The following is a 15,178-nucleotide window of genomic DNA, read 5'->3' on the forward strand; positions in this document are numbered from 1 at the left end:
CGCACATTGTCCAAACACCAAGTGACAAACTCGCGGAGCTTTTGATAAAACAGCTAATCTAGACAACAGGGTAATATTTTCGGAAGAGGAAAGTTTTCAGCTTTGACTGGAAAGTGGACAGTGTTTCAGTGTTTTTGATAAAGACGGGCAGATCATTCCAGAGAAAGGTGGATGTGAACAAGAAGCGTCTGTGTCCAAAGGTTTTCAGTTTGGCTGTGGGAATTTGAGTAGTGAGTTGTTGGCTGATCTCAGACAGCAAGACGAAACATACTCTTTCATCAAGTTGGACAGGTAGGATAGAGCAGAACCATTTATGCAGCGGTATGTGATGCACAAGACCTTATATTCGATCCTTGCTTTGATCGGCAGCCAGTGTAGTTTGACAAGGACTGGTGTGATATGTGACCGCTTCCCGCTTCTGGTGATGGTCTGTGCAGCTGCATTGTGAACGCGCTGTAATTTGGTGACAAGATCCTAAAGATCCCAGTAGACTGTTACGGTAATCCAACCCTGAGAGGATAGTGGATCTGGCCAATGACATAACGCATCACATGTCGAAAGGTGACGCATGTTGGCAATGTTCTCATGTGGAAGTAGCATATGCGACATACGGTATTTACATGGTCCTCCATAGAAAGTCCATGATGACTGCAAGAGTTTTTACTGCTATACTGAAAGGTCGCATGGAATACCAATCTTGATCGAGTCTACTTTAAGCTTGGCCCAATTCATGGTTGCAAGATGGTCAGTTTTGTTGTCATTCAATTTTAGCTTATTGATTGACATCCAGGATTTCACATCAGAGATGCACTGTGAAACATGAGTTATCTGAGTCATAGAGGGCCTTCGTGGACGTGGACTCCTTCACTTGAGACAGACAATACTCTGCCCTGGCTTTCCGAATCATATTGGTTGTTGAGTTCCGTGCTGACCTAATGATCTGTCTGTCGACTTCCAGTTTACACGTTCGCCAATTCCTCTCAGTCTTTCTGTGCCTCCTGGCAGCAGCAACTTCCTTTGAGTAGAAAGGGACGCTCGATCTCTCTGGGATACTTTTGATAGTACAGGGCGCATGTTTCTCAAGGAGTTGAGTGATGGTGGTGTCGTGTGACTCAAAAAAGGAATCGTCATCAGAAAAGTTTTTGAAAGAGGTTTGACTACAGAAGATCATGACGAAAATCTTCTCTATTCACGCGTTTGATGTTACGACAAGCAACCTTCTTGATCGGTCGTTCAGGACGTTTCATGAATACAGCATGATGATCAGACATCTGACAGTCGACAACTGACATGTTCTTTACAAGGTTATCATCTAGCCGGGTGATCACCCAGTCCAGAGTGTGTTGGACTAACTCATGAGATACCAGATACCATCATAGTGACAGAAGATTCCTCTGTTTGAGTTTCATTAGGAGATCCGATAGTTCTTAAAAAATAGAGAAGTTGTCAGTTTATTTTTCTTGGATGGAGAGGGCCGGTAGATGCTCACGCACCTGAGTGAAATACTTCTGACAGTCAACAACATATTCATTTAATTCATGTGATGAAACAACTGTGTTATGACAGTGTTTCACTTTCCAATGTGACCTGTGAACAATGTCAAGGCCAGCACCTTTTCCACTTGTCCTCGGAGCATGCTTAAATGAGTAAGTGGGCAGGGTTAACTCCGTAATGAAAGCCTCGTCACCATGGCAACGAAACCATGAGCCCTCCTGGTGGGTTTTGTAACACTTGCTAGAACTTCACCAAAGGGTGAGTGAGTTAAACTTTAACGCCACATCGTCAATATTGCACCCATACAGTGACGAGAAATGTTGTAGATACACAGTACATACAAGTAATTAAAGAACCAGTCATCGACGAACTGTAAAATAACTAGACTATCACAAAAGGACTTAAACTATACAGAATGTATTTTTAAAAGCAGAAAACTATGTTACATAAGGCCACGTAAAAATTGATCACTAACAACTGAAGATAGGTCACCATACTAGGGGCCATGGGGACGTACAGTGCTTTTACTACCTGCATGGACCCTAGTTGGATTTACATCACATCACCACATCACTTTAGCTGTTGGCGACTGTATCCAAATTTAGCCACAAATTAAGGTGACAATAATACTACAGCTAAAGGTGAGGAAGATTAGAGTTGACGTTCAATGTTTTGGGACTTACGTACCCTTTCATGAGGACAATAATTTTACAGTACACCAACCTCCCCTGGGGATACCGTCACTAACAATCTGAAATATTAATTTCGACTTCCAATCATAACATATTGATCTATTTACATATCAATCAACAAATCCAATTCTGTTAAAAATACAATAATTATATGAAAACTTATATTGTTAAAAAGATCACAGTTCATGATGAAAAATACTTATCCCTTGTGATGGAGTATTCAAAGCATTACGTGCTTGACTGTGATTCTTTCACCACAAGGGATGCAAAATAGAGGATCCTCACCTTTAGGTAGTTATGTGTGTATCTTGTTTGACCAATACGACATCGTCGCATGATGATCTCTTCAAATCAGGGCTGACAACCCAAGTAGGTGTATCAGATAAAGGGTTCTGTTTCATGTAATTTATTGATAACAATTTGGGTGTCTCACCTCTTTTGCACCAGATCACGAATGTAAGTTCTAATGCTAGCTTTATAGGCACAGTATGGAATAAGAAGTGGTGTCACAGATTTGTTGAGTGCTGCCTTGGCAGCAAAATCGGTCATGGTGTTCCCAGAAATGAAAACGTGGCTGGGTAACCAACAAAAGACAATGTCGAATTCGACAGTAGCAAGACCATTATATAATTCAATGATTTGTATTAAAAGTGGGTGTTTACATGATACGTTTTATATAGCCTGAAGAGTCAGAAAAGGTGATATGTTGTTTATGTTTATTATATGTTTGAATATGTTTAAGAGTTGTTAATATAGCGTTTGCTTCAGCTGTAAAACTAGAACTATTAGGTAATCTAGAAGATATTGTTCTAGATCCAATGACAGTGGCAGAACCTACTGCGCCACCGTCCTTGTACCCATCTGTAAATAAGGATTTGTAATTGCTATATTTACTTTTTAATTGATTATATTCCTGTTTAGATATTATTCGTTAGTTTCTGATGTTTTAAATGTAGTTATTGTTAGATCGACCTGTGGTCTAACCAAATGCCAAGGAGGAGAAGAAAGAAAACGGAAATGAGCTATATTTTCCAGCTCAGTGCTGGCAACAGTAATAAACGGCTTAATTCTGAGCCCAAGAGGCGGTACAAGAGAAGATTTCTTATTGTACAGATCCTCATAGAGAGGATTAAAGACACTGTTATATGCAGGGTTTGGCTCATTAAAATATAGTTTTCTGATGTACTGTAAAGTTGATTTTATACGGCGTTGGTCAAGGGATGGTTCACCAGCCTCGACGTAGAGACTGTCAATGGGTGAAGTTCTAAAGGAACCATGGCAAAGTCTTGGACATTGTTGGTGGACAGAGTCTAATAGGTCAATAACCTATAATAATATAATAACAATCGAAATATCCCGTGACTGGATTATTGACTGGGAATGAGATACTTGTATCACTGCCATATCGAAAACTGTTGTGTATTTATTATTTCAGTTGCTCTTATAAAGTGTGGGCGTTACTGTTCAAATCCATGAATGTGGCCACTTAACAGTAAGAAATAGCTGTACAATAATAGTCAAAGCGATGTGGTCTGGTAATGCTAATAGTATTGTTGTAGTTTTGTTTGAATGTTGGTCTTGCCTTATTTCCTTTTTCAATGAGTAAGTTAGCTGGAAGCAACTGTCCAGCAGAACATTTTAAAATTAGCATCGCTTTACATGTACGTTTTCCCCGGTATAAAAAACTGCTTATTAAATGTTGCAATATTGCAACAAAAGTGGAACGTTTTGATGAGCTGACCGATGTCCGTTGACGAACACAGTTCTCTGAGTGCACAACTTTCCCATAATCAACAAAAACAAAATTATAACAAGTACAACTGTGTGAGGTTCACGGCTTTTTATTGTCACCATTCCGAACATGGTACAATGCCAAATTCTCGAACACACAGAAACAATACGCACGAAAACCACCACCAATATTTGGTTGTTCTTTCGTAATATGTATGGGTAAGCACTAAGTTATGCCATCCAAGTTATACCCCATTGATCTAAACATCTTGCCTACCTGAAGTTTGACTGTTCAACATAGTTTACATCGTGTGGGCTGCAAAACGTATCACCCACCTTTGCGTGTTATACGTCTTTCATGCTCTATGTTTGAGCTGTCTACACACAGTTGAACATTTATATTTACGTCATGTGAGTTGTATATTATGTCATCCACCTTTGCGTGTAACATATATCCTCCATGCTCTATGTTCGAGCTGCCGACATATTAATCAGCATTTGTTTATATCATGTGGGTTGTAAACTATGACACTCACCTTTGCGTGTTATATCAGGGAGCCTATATAGAGGGAGCGAAGAAACTTCTCGAAAAGCCGCTGAACGTATCTCTCGGGTCGTTACGTAACCAGTGTAGCCAATATGGTGGCAGCGTAGTATTTAAGATTGAGCCCGGTTTATTTTCAACAGTTGATTACGTTCGCTGAGTGTTATAACAACTGAAATCCAACATGTAGAAGTTTAAGTGAAATAATTGGTATTAGTGTCCGTATTAGGACAGTAGATTCGTAGTAAAGTTTCAAGTCGGTAAGCTCACTGGCTTCTATTCTCGATTCACCGCGAAGATAGACTAAATTGTTCGTTTTATTTTTAGAAGGAGAACATATCTTTAGTTGAAATGTATTCGCAAGTAAAAGTGACAGTTTTATGACTTAAAAAATTGTTAGGGTGTAATTGAGGTGTGTGAAAAATATGACATTTCGCGATTGAAATTCTATAAGCCGTTGTCTTAGTATTCCTAGTTACTTCCTCAAAAACATCTTTCACATACACCTTTAATTCATATGAGGGGAATATACTATCAGGTAACATGTAATAGTGATAGTTTCATAATCTAAAAAAGAATGTTAAGGTGTATTTGAGGTGTGTGAAAAATGTGACATATCGGCGATCTGCTCTGATCCGCCACAGATATACTATACGCCGTTGTTTGCTCGTTTCTAGTTATGACTTCAAATACATCTTTCACATACACCTTTAATTCTTATGATGGGAATATACTATCAGGTGAAATGTGTTTGCAAGTAATAGTGACAGTTCCATAATCTAAAACAAAATGTTAGGGTGTATTTGAGGTGTGCGAAAAATATGACATATTGCCGATCTGATCTGCTTCGCCATTGATGCTTGAGGGTTATAGTTCCATAACTTCTTTCTCCCTTGTTGATATTATTATTTGACAATACTGGAAAGGTGTTTTAGAACGCTTTGTGAGAGTTTTACACTTTATATTTTAGGGCAGTGTGACAGTGTCAGTTAACATTTTGTTAATGTCCATTCCATTCCCCATAATGCAATAAGATATCTGAATTAATTATTAATGTAAACAAAAATGTTTCAAAGTAGATTTTTTAAAAGACAGCTGTTCTCGCGATACTTTTACCTTCTCTAACATGTTTTGGGAGGGAAGGCCGCGGTGTATCATTTATTCTTTCATTCATTCACAAATGGACTTCTTTCTTTTATTCTTTTGCTTAATTTCTTTCATTCATTCACACAGTTCTTGCTGTTAATTCTTTTTATAATTCATTCATTCATTGTAAAATTCCGACTGATACAATAAACTGGCTGAAGTTCTGTTAAACCAGTAATAATCTACAACGTATATACTCTATATAGTCTCCCTGGTTAAACACAACTGAAGTTGCACTGGGAACGAGCCAAGTGACTGTGTGCGTTGGAGCATGACGAGGCACACGTTCATTAGTACAAATGGTAAAGAAAGCAAACGATCGAGTGACCTATCCCTGTTGTAGAGTATCCCTGGTTATATACAGTCCATGTACTATGTTCGAGCGGCCAACATGTTGTTCAATATTTGTTCACATAACGTGAGTTGTAAAATATGTCACCCACCTTTGCATGTTATATATATTTCCAGCTCTGTCAGAGAGTGGACACATTTAGCTACATCGTATAGAAGGTGAAATATGTAGTTCACCTTTGTGTTATATAAGTTCTCTCCTCCATCATGAAACTGTCCACACTTGTTAAACATATATTGTAAAATATAAATATATATTGTAAAATAACACGTAATTTAAAAAAAGATGTATAGAAATACCTAGAAACATTAACATATAGTCGTAAAAAAAGTTCACATATGACAAATGTACTACTGGCCTGTCGCGATGTGAAATTCATCAATTTGGAAAAACATCACTAGCGATTAGCCTGATGGTCAAGTAATTAGACTAACCTCCCTTTGTATTTACGGCGCTTGTCAGATGCCACCCGCACATATGACTACGATAGTGTGGAACTAACAAAAGCATTAACTGACCATCAGGTAATCGGACATTTACGTTCTGTTATAAGTATACCCTGCGTTTCGTCCTGTAATCTATCATTTTCGGGAGAATGTGATCGCGCTCTCTTCCCTGAGTCAAGACCAACTAGGATCAAGTTATCAAGTTACTTGGCAAGTAACGCCAGTTGATGTCAGTATGGTAACTGTTACTACCAGACATGCAACATGTATTCTCTCAAAGGTTTATTTTAGATTGTTTTACCTTCTATCACATTTTTGGTGTGTAGCGAAAACACCGAGAAGCCGCACAGAAAACGGCACAGGCCACAGAAACCCGATATCGCACTGTAGATGATAGACATACACTCGCAGCATTTATATCTAGGGATGTCCTAAAAGTGGGGCCGGGCCGGGCCGGGCCACGGCGGGCCAAATATATATTGTTTTCAGTGATCGACAACGTTAGACTTCAAGTCGATATTTTCATTGCTGTATGTTGTCATTTATGGCACAATCGTTATGGATGGCACAAGCAGGAAAGTGCATAATGGCACAGGCACATGTGATGAATGTGAGCCAGATATATGGTCAATAATGAACCCAAGTTCATTCGAGCCATAGGTGATTGAACTTCAACAGCTGAGCTACTTATGACGTCACCTAACAATGGGCTTGATAATGGCCTGTCGTCAAGCATTTTGCGGGCGTTATCAAGTTACAGTGGACCGCTCTTTCGTTTTCATGATAATTCTATCCATTTTAGCTATAATATTGGATAATGAACCCATTAATGAGCACCATGCCTACAAATGATTAATGCAACATACATACTTGATAATAATAATGACTTTTAAGCCACAAACGCGTGCCATATACAGTATACTACGAATAAATCGGCTCAAACGCATGAAGACAAGTTTCCTGCGAGCTGACTGACCGAGGTTACGTCTAAAAGTGGAATCGATAAGCAAAACAAGATTTAAAATGCATAAATATTTGACTTCTTTCGGATACATGCTTCTATCGGCACGAAATCTTTCCTACGTCTACATCCAATTAATACCACCCCATAAATTCACTATTCATAGTATTTAAAGCATGCAAGATATGAACTCTTCCCCACACTCTAAACATTATCTCAACCACAATAGTTCAGCCAGGCTTGGCCCGAGCTCTCTAAACCAGCTGAAACCTAGAACATGCATCTTCAATTGTAATTAAATTCATAGACCGGCTACATATCCACCTAAATACTACTTCAAAATGTTATCAAGTGCAACATGTAAAGAAAACTGACCCCTTAAAGTGAAGCCCTTTTCGCTCTCCATTCTCAACATAGCCTCAATCAAAAGTGTTAAGTCTCTGTTCGGCCTGACTTGGCCCGACCTCTCAAACACAGCTTAAACCTAACACACGTGTACTGTTTTGTGTTTACAATTACAGATGACTATTCTATCTACCTGAATGCCTCTTTGTTGAGTCTCAAAACGTAGTATTTGAAGCAAGCACGTTGCTTAAAGTCAACCCTATTTTCTTGACATTCTCAATAAATACACAGTATCACAATATTTCGGACCGGCTTGGCCTGAGCTCTCAAAAGCAACTTCAACCTAACTAATGACAACGGATAGGAGTAACACAGCACTGTGAAATTTAGTATACAAAACATTATGTGCACCCATCAGATCTTTTCCCTACACGCTGAAATCTGAAATATTGAATTTATCTAAATAACTAATCTGTAGTCGGACAATGCCTTGGCCTTTAGACCTTACTTTGCAACCGCTTGTATAAGTAAATGTCAGATTAAACCGTTCTTATTCATAAAAACATAACAGGCATTCAAATGCCATGTATTAAATAGATGCATAAAACTAGATGAAATACCCTGGGTTCCATTTCCTATGATGTCAACCAGTTCCGAAAACTTGACCAAGACCTGTCCAGGCATCCTAGGTATGTATGTCAGGTCATTAATCCCTGCATGGACGATGATGAACTGGAAACAATTTAGAATTAAAAATTACTTCAGAAATGAATCCATGTGGGTGATCAAAATATAATATGCGCTTTGTAGCTTGCAGTATCCAATGATATATTACGACCACGCACGTGAAATAATCCTCATTCTGTGCAAAATCCTACATACTTCAGCTGTTTCCTACCTTAAAGTTCTCAATGTCCCGGAAGAGATTGGGAATATCAGCCACCTTGGCTCCTGACAGAGACTTTGTCACAATCCCTTCTTTCTCCGTATAATGTCCAACATACTTCAACAACGAGAAGAAGTAATGCAGACATTTTCAGATCATATGACTTGGAAATAGTTTTATAGTGATACATTTGGAGAAGGTTACGTGACACACTGAGGGTTTATGAAAATATACTTCTCCCACGTCCCTCTTTAATGCTTTTATTGTCTGTATGTGTGTTCAGGAAAGCAAATGTATCTGAAAGGTTGGACGTTTACAACATCCGGAAACAGATTCTCCGAGTAGTCCTTTGTGTTGCAAAGCTCATGCAGTGAAACCAAATTTCTATTGGTCCGGAGCTGGACAACCTAGAGATGTATTGGATGTGTTTTCATAGTTTTGTATGTTCAGATTATGTAACCATGATATGTCATACTCAAATTCCGTAAGATGCCTCGTGTTACCTATCTTCTGATGGGTATTAAGTTTCTGATATGTTTAAATCATGCCATGAATAGCCTCACTTGTCTGTATGTATCTGTGATAGTATTCATTGATGTCTATGCTATAAAAATGTGCGGGAAAGTTCTATATTCTTAACCCCTGAAAAAAAACCCCAAGCCTTTCAAGCGTTTTATGTCATATAATTGGGTGTAATATCTTCTTGTACTATTTCTTTCAGTTTATTACATGTGTACATGTTCATAAATATATAATGAAACAAATGTCTCATTTTAGTATTTGTAATTTAGTCAGTTATTGTGAAAAATGTTATAAAGAAACGGTGGAGTTACCCCTGACAGGTAATTAAGGGCAATGCGTGGGGTTTGAGCTGTTTTTAAGTGCTCGGGCCAAGTCGGGCCGAACAGAGACTTAACACTTTTGAATGAGGCTATGTTGAGAATGTAGAGCGAAAAGGGCTTCACTTTAAGGGACCGGTTATCTTTACATGTTGCATTTCATTGCGTCACAAATACATCTTTAGGTAGACATAATTCCAATCGATGGAATTCAAACATGTCTGGATACATGTGTCAGGTTTAAGCTGCTTTAGTGAGCTCGGGCCAAGCCGGACCGAAAGCATGTGATACTGACTTTACGAGTCTATGTTGAGAATGGAGAGCGAAAAAGGCTTCACTTTAAGGGACCGGTTATCTTTACATGTTGCATTTAGGTACATGTAGATCTAATCTATGGATTGAATTACAATTCAAGATATATGTGTCTGGTTTAAGCTGCTTTAGGGAGGTCGGGCCAAGCCGGACCGAAAGCTTGTGATACTGTGTCTTTATTGAGAATGCATAGAAAATAGGATTCACTTTGAGCAACGTGTTTGTTTCAAATACAACGTTTTGAAACTGTGTAAAGCCGTACTTCGGTAGATATGATACAAAACTATGGATTTAAATAGAACTTAAGATACATCTGTGAGGCGTAAGGTGTTTTTGAGAGGTCGGGCCAAGTCGGACCGAACAGACTTAACACTTTTGGTCCAGGCTCTGTTTAGAATGGAGAGCGAAAAGGGCTTCACTTTAAGGGGCCAGTTTTCTTTACATGTTGTACTTGATAACATTATAAAGTAGTATTTAGGTAGATATGCTACCACTCTAAGGATTTAAATACATTTCTACATACATGAGTTATGAGTCTCAAGGTGCTTTCTAGAGGTCGGGCCAAGTCGGGCCGAACAGAGACTTAGCAGTTTTGGTCGAGGCTATGTTTGAAAGACAGGTAATTCACTTTAAGGGACCGGTTATCTTTACATTTTGCATTTCGTAACACTACAATGTGATGTTTAGGTAGATATGATACCAATCTATGGATTTAAATACACTTCAAGGTCCATTTGAGAGATGAAAAATGCTTCTGACAGAACTTGCATGCAAAACCGGACCGCACGCTTGTGATAGTGTATATGTTGAGACTATATAGAAAAAGAGTCCTTTGAGGAAACGTGTTTGCACATGCTCTGCTTAGTGTTTTTTAGGTAGATATTATTACATTTTGTCTATCATGTGTACATGTAAATTTAAATCTTTTAACACATATTCATATTCATGTCACATTTTGCCCACTGGCTCTCGCCAATGCCTGCTCCCCTTTAACATAAACATCCTCTGCTGATTCAGCATGAGACAATAAAGGTTAATTAGGAAACCCCAAATGTTTAAATTAAGAAAAGAAAAGCTGTACAAACACTGTCACTTCTTGCCCAGAACCCCAGGATGTCACTCCTGACGCGCTAAGTAAGTAACCTTCTCACACAGACATATCAAGGAGAACACATAACAACAACACAATGTCTTTTCTCTGGGACTCTCGGTATGTTATCAATTTTGGTTTTTCATCGTCAACTATACATTTTCAACCAAATTAAACCATACTTGGAATTCTAGCTACCCAAATGTGCAGATTTCGTTTTAATATTCTGCAATCCATTTTTAGTTGTACCCGGTGGCCCGACTTTTAGGCCATCCCATATATCTATTAATATATATGGTGTGAGTGTATATCATTGGTCTATGTTTTAACCTATAGTGCAATATCGGGTTCCTGTGGTACAGGCGCACATGTTCTTCCAAATTATTTCACTCACTCGATCGTTACATGTAGTACAGTGTTCCCAGAAATTATTGAGAAAATCTTTGTTTTTTTTCTAATGATGCTAAGATTGGAAAAAGGGCTTTCACTATGCACTAAGCATACTAAATAAGGGAGACAACTCTTGAAGGCTTAGAAGGCAGCTCATTACATCAAGAGTTATCTCCCTTGTCTGAGCAGACGGCTTCCTGTGTTGACATGGCAGAATTTACAGCAAGAGAGAAAAGAAAGCTCATTCTAGATGATTTTGAAAGGGGTGAGGCTGATGCTAAAGTGTTAGCTTGTAGACATGGTATTCCTCTGTCTACAGTTTACAGAACTTTGAAGAATATTCAAACAGGAACCGGGATAGAGCACAAAGCAGGGGCAGGTCGGCCTAGGAAATTCAGTGTTGTGGATCGCCAAAGACTTGGGCAGATTGTGAGTAGGGGCAAATTGAAAAGTGTTGAGAACATCAGAAATGAAATGATTAGCAGAGGAAGTCCTCAGGTATGCAATGAAATAGTTAGGCAGGAATTACAGAGACTTAATTGGGTGAAAAAACGTGAAATTCCCTCGCCGTTGATGAAAGATGCACAAAAGGAAAAACGTTTAGACTGGTGTCGGGCTCATGAAAATCAAGATTGGGATAATGTTTTCTTTTCGGATGAAAGTTCTGTTTGGCTTTTCCCTAATTGTGTGAAAATTTGGACCAAAGATACTGTCAAACCTATCTACCAGCGACCAAAACATAGCCCGAAGTTTCACATGTGGGGTGGCATATCGGCTCGCGGAGTGACGCCATTGTGTGTTTTCACAGGAAACTTGACAAAAGAAAGATACGTTGACATTCTAAATGGTCACCTTCTTCCGACAGCACAAACATTGTATGAAGATGATTGGATTTTCCAGCATGATAATGACCCAAAACACACTGCGCGCTACACAAAACAGTGGTTGTCGGGCGAAAATGTTCAAGTTTTAGACTGGCCCAGTTACAGTCCAGACCTAAACCCAATTGGGAATGTGTGGGGAGAATAAACCAAAAGGGACTGAGAAATATTGAAGATATGAAGGCCGAGGTGGTCCAATATTGGGATACCCTGTCACACGATTACCTACAAACTTTGATGGGTAGTGTGCCTAGGCGTATTCAGGCATGCATTGCTGAGCGAGGAGGTCTAACAAAGTACTAAAACAAGACTGAGACTGTAAAAGGATGATGTTTTAACATGCTTATGTAAGTAAAATGCCAGAAGTTAATAAACGTAATGAGTTACATGACGCAACATGATTCTCAATAATTTCTGGGAATACTATACTATAATACCTCATATTTTATTCTTATCTATGAGAATTGATTTACATTATAACTTAGATTATTATGGCTGAAACGTTAAAAGTAATAACTGCAAATTGTAGAGGCCTCAATGACTCATTTGAGAGAAGACAAATTTTCAGACATCTTAGGAATAGAAACCCATCAATATATTGTTTACAGGATACGCACTTTACTAAAGGTATTGAACAGTAAAAACTTCAAGAATGGGGCTCCAACAAATGTTATTTTAGCTCTTTTAGAAGTAATGCTTGGGGTGTTGCTATCCTGTTTTCAGACAGACAGTTTATTTGTGTATGTGGCCCTAAGGCCAATAGTACATCTGAGAGAAATCTTTACAATGCATATATGCGCTACCTGTAATTTCGTATGTTGCTATTAAGTGAAAACATCTGAAGACACTCATTTGTAATTTAAATTACTTTCTCTGAACCTAAGTTTGTGGTACAACAAAAGAACTAGCTTAAACAATAGGTCTGTATCTTCTCTGTGGAGCAGCATACAGAATTTTTGTCTCGAGGGTTGGTTATGAAAGAAATTAGGCACATATTTTTTTTCTAAATTTTGAGTATTGCGGGCATGTACATGTAAGAAGTACATGGTATTAATCCTCTTGCTCGGCTGGTCATGCCAAGCCCTGTGCATGGGGTATTATTATATTTATCAATGCACACATATCATTTGGAATTGTTGTAAATTTGGACTTGGCTTTATAATCTAAAACATTTTTGATTTTGAAATATGTTGTTCTGAAATTTGCCTAGAGTCCTATGTCAGAAGGCAGTGGCTCATAGGCCAATGTGGTAGAATTATTAATCTTTCAATTCTTCTGCTGGAGTATATCATCCGGGTATCCTTGGTGCTGCAAGCTGGAGGCCCGCTTGCTTTAGCATTGTCCTTGTGATACTCCGTGGTGGGTGGGGAGCTCGAATGATGAACCATATTACCTTAACCATGGCTTACGAAATACCTCTTAACTCATTAAGCCCTGGAGCCGCTCCTCTGCCCAACACCTGGGACCCCTCGCTGACTGCCTGATTGCTGCGACGAGGCTAATTAGTGCTAATCATGCCTGATTTCACTGGCAGGTCTCGGATATGACAGGAAACTGTCTAGTCTCACAAACAAGTACTGACTATTTAATTGTGTCGTAAAGATGTAAATGGAGAAGAGGACAATGTATATTACAGCATTTCATGTAATTTATTACATGTGTCTCTTATACCCCTTTGCCAGTGTGTGCTGTATTTTTATCAACACCTACGCAGTCTTTGTACGTACGAGATGAACAAATATACAAATTCCTCCTGTCTCTCTCATCGTATTGACTGAATTATAATATATTATTTACAATAGAGTTTAAAAAGAGAGAGAGGGGTGGGTGGGGTGTGTTACGTCTACATTTTTTGCCAATACATTGCTCGCGCTTACTGACTATTTCAAGGAAAGTATCAATAGGCGTGTAAGTAACATGGAGCATATAGAGATTTATAGTTTGTCACTTTGTTCATCTTAACTTAATGCTGCAAACATACATCACCATTCATACACATACATACTGCATGATACATTTATCATTACTCGATGCTAAACAAAGCTTCCCGTCATGTGATGGGATAAAATATCCTGAATGTAATGCACTATATCTCAGTTACTCATTATATTGGCTGATACTTTGACCAATTGTATCGTGAGAACCTGACAAAAAGGAAGGGCAAGGTGACGGGGCGTGGCCTAAATTTCTGAAGGGCACGTTTGGTCACCCAGATTGGATACATTGATTTTTTATTGTATTGTTGACCAGTGGATATGTTGTGTTTTGGTTGTATATTCTAACTATCATGTAACAATTTGTGTATTGTCTGATATCGTGTCTCTATCAAGGTTCACCAAATTGCACCCATTTGTGCATATAAAGTACAGAGACTGACGCGTACGTAGCACCATCAAATGGGTTGTCCGACAAAATAACAACACATGTTTATTTTACGCTTGTCCCGGGACAGTCCGTTCAATAAGGGAGTAGGGGCGTGGCTATGTCTTCTACCGGAGACTGTTGTTTCAAGACCAAAAGTAGCGCTAAATAATCTTATTACTCTCGTCTGAATGATGATACGCAAGGGTATCAGTACCATGACTAATATGCTATCCTGCTTTTACTGATGATGGATCAACGGAATTAGTGATAATTACAGAGAGGTGTCAAGAAACATTCAATAGCACATAAAGTAAGGGATTATGTAAGTGTGTCTTTCTTCACACATATGCATGTTTGGATTCTTTGTATGTAAGACATACTTAAACCAAATGATGTCATATCATTGTGTGAGATTAAATTGTTCAAAACATCTATGTCAATGGCAGTAAAGACGAATTTACGCACATGCCTAATAATCTATGAAAGAAGCGTTTTCGCTGATACACTGCTAGTGTATACTGAATATTTTAAGGAAAGTACTAATAAGCTAGTCTTACATATAACAGATTCACAGTTTGTCGCTTTGGTTAATCTAGATTTAACACAGAAAATATACGTTATCGCACGAACATACATGCATACATATTGTATACTGCTATTCCTTGCACATACATAAGACAAAGGGTCATGGGATGGGCGTCATCA

The 15,178-nt window shown here is 38.6% G+C and overlaps 1 long non-coding RNA gene across 1 annotated transcript in view; it reads left to right on the plus strand.

Annotated features, from left to right (window-relative positions):
* Nucleotides 1-6,401: 6,401 nt before the first annotated feature.
* Nucleotides 6,402-15,178, plus strand: part of LOC137288069 (uncharacterized) — a 180,113-nt gene continuing 171,336 nt past the window's right edge. The window contains exon 1 of the long non-coding RNA XR_010957054.1: nt 6,402-6,483. This is a non-coding gene — a long non-coding RNA (uncharacterized lncRNA). The remainder of the gene's footprint in view (nt 6,484-15,178) is intronic.

The sequence above is a fragment of the Haliotis asinina genome, chromosome 6 (genome assembly GCF_037392515.1).
Source record: "Haliotis asinina isolate JCU_RB_2024 chromosome 6, JCU_Hal_asi_v2, whole genome shotgun sequence".
NCBI lineage: Eukaryota > Metazoa > Mollusca > Gastropoda > Lepetellida > Haliotidae > Haliotis > Haliotis asinina.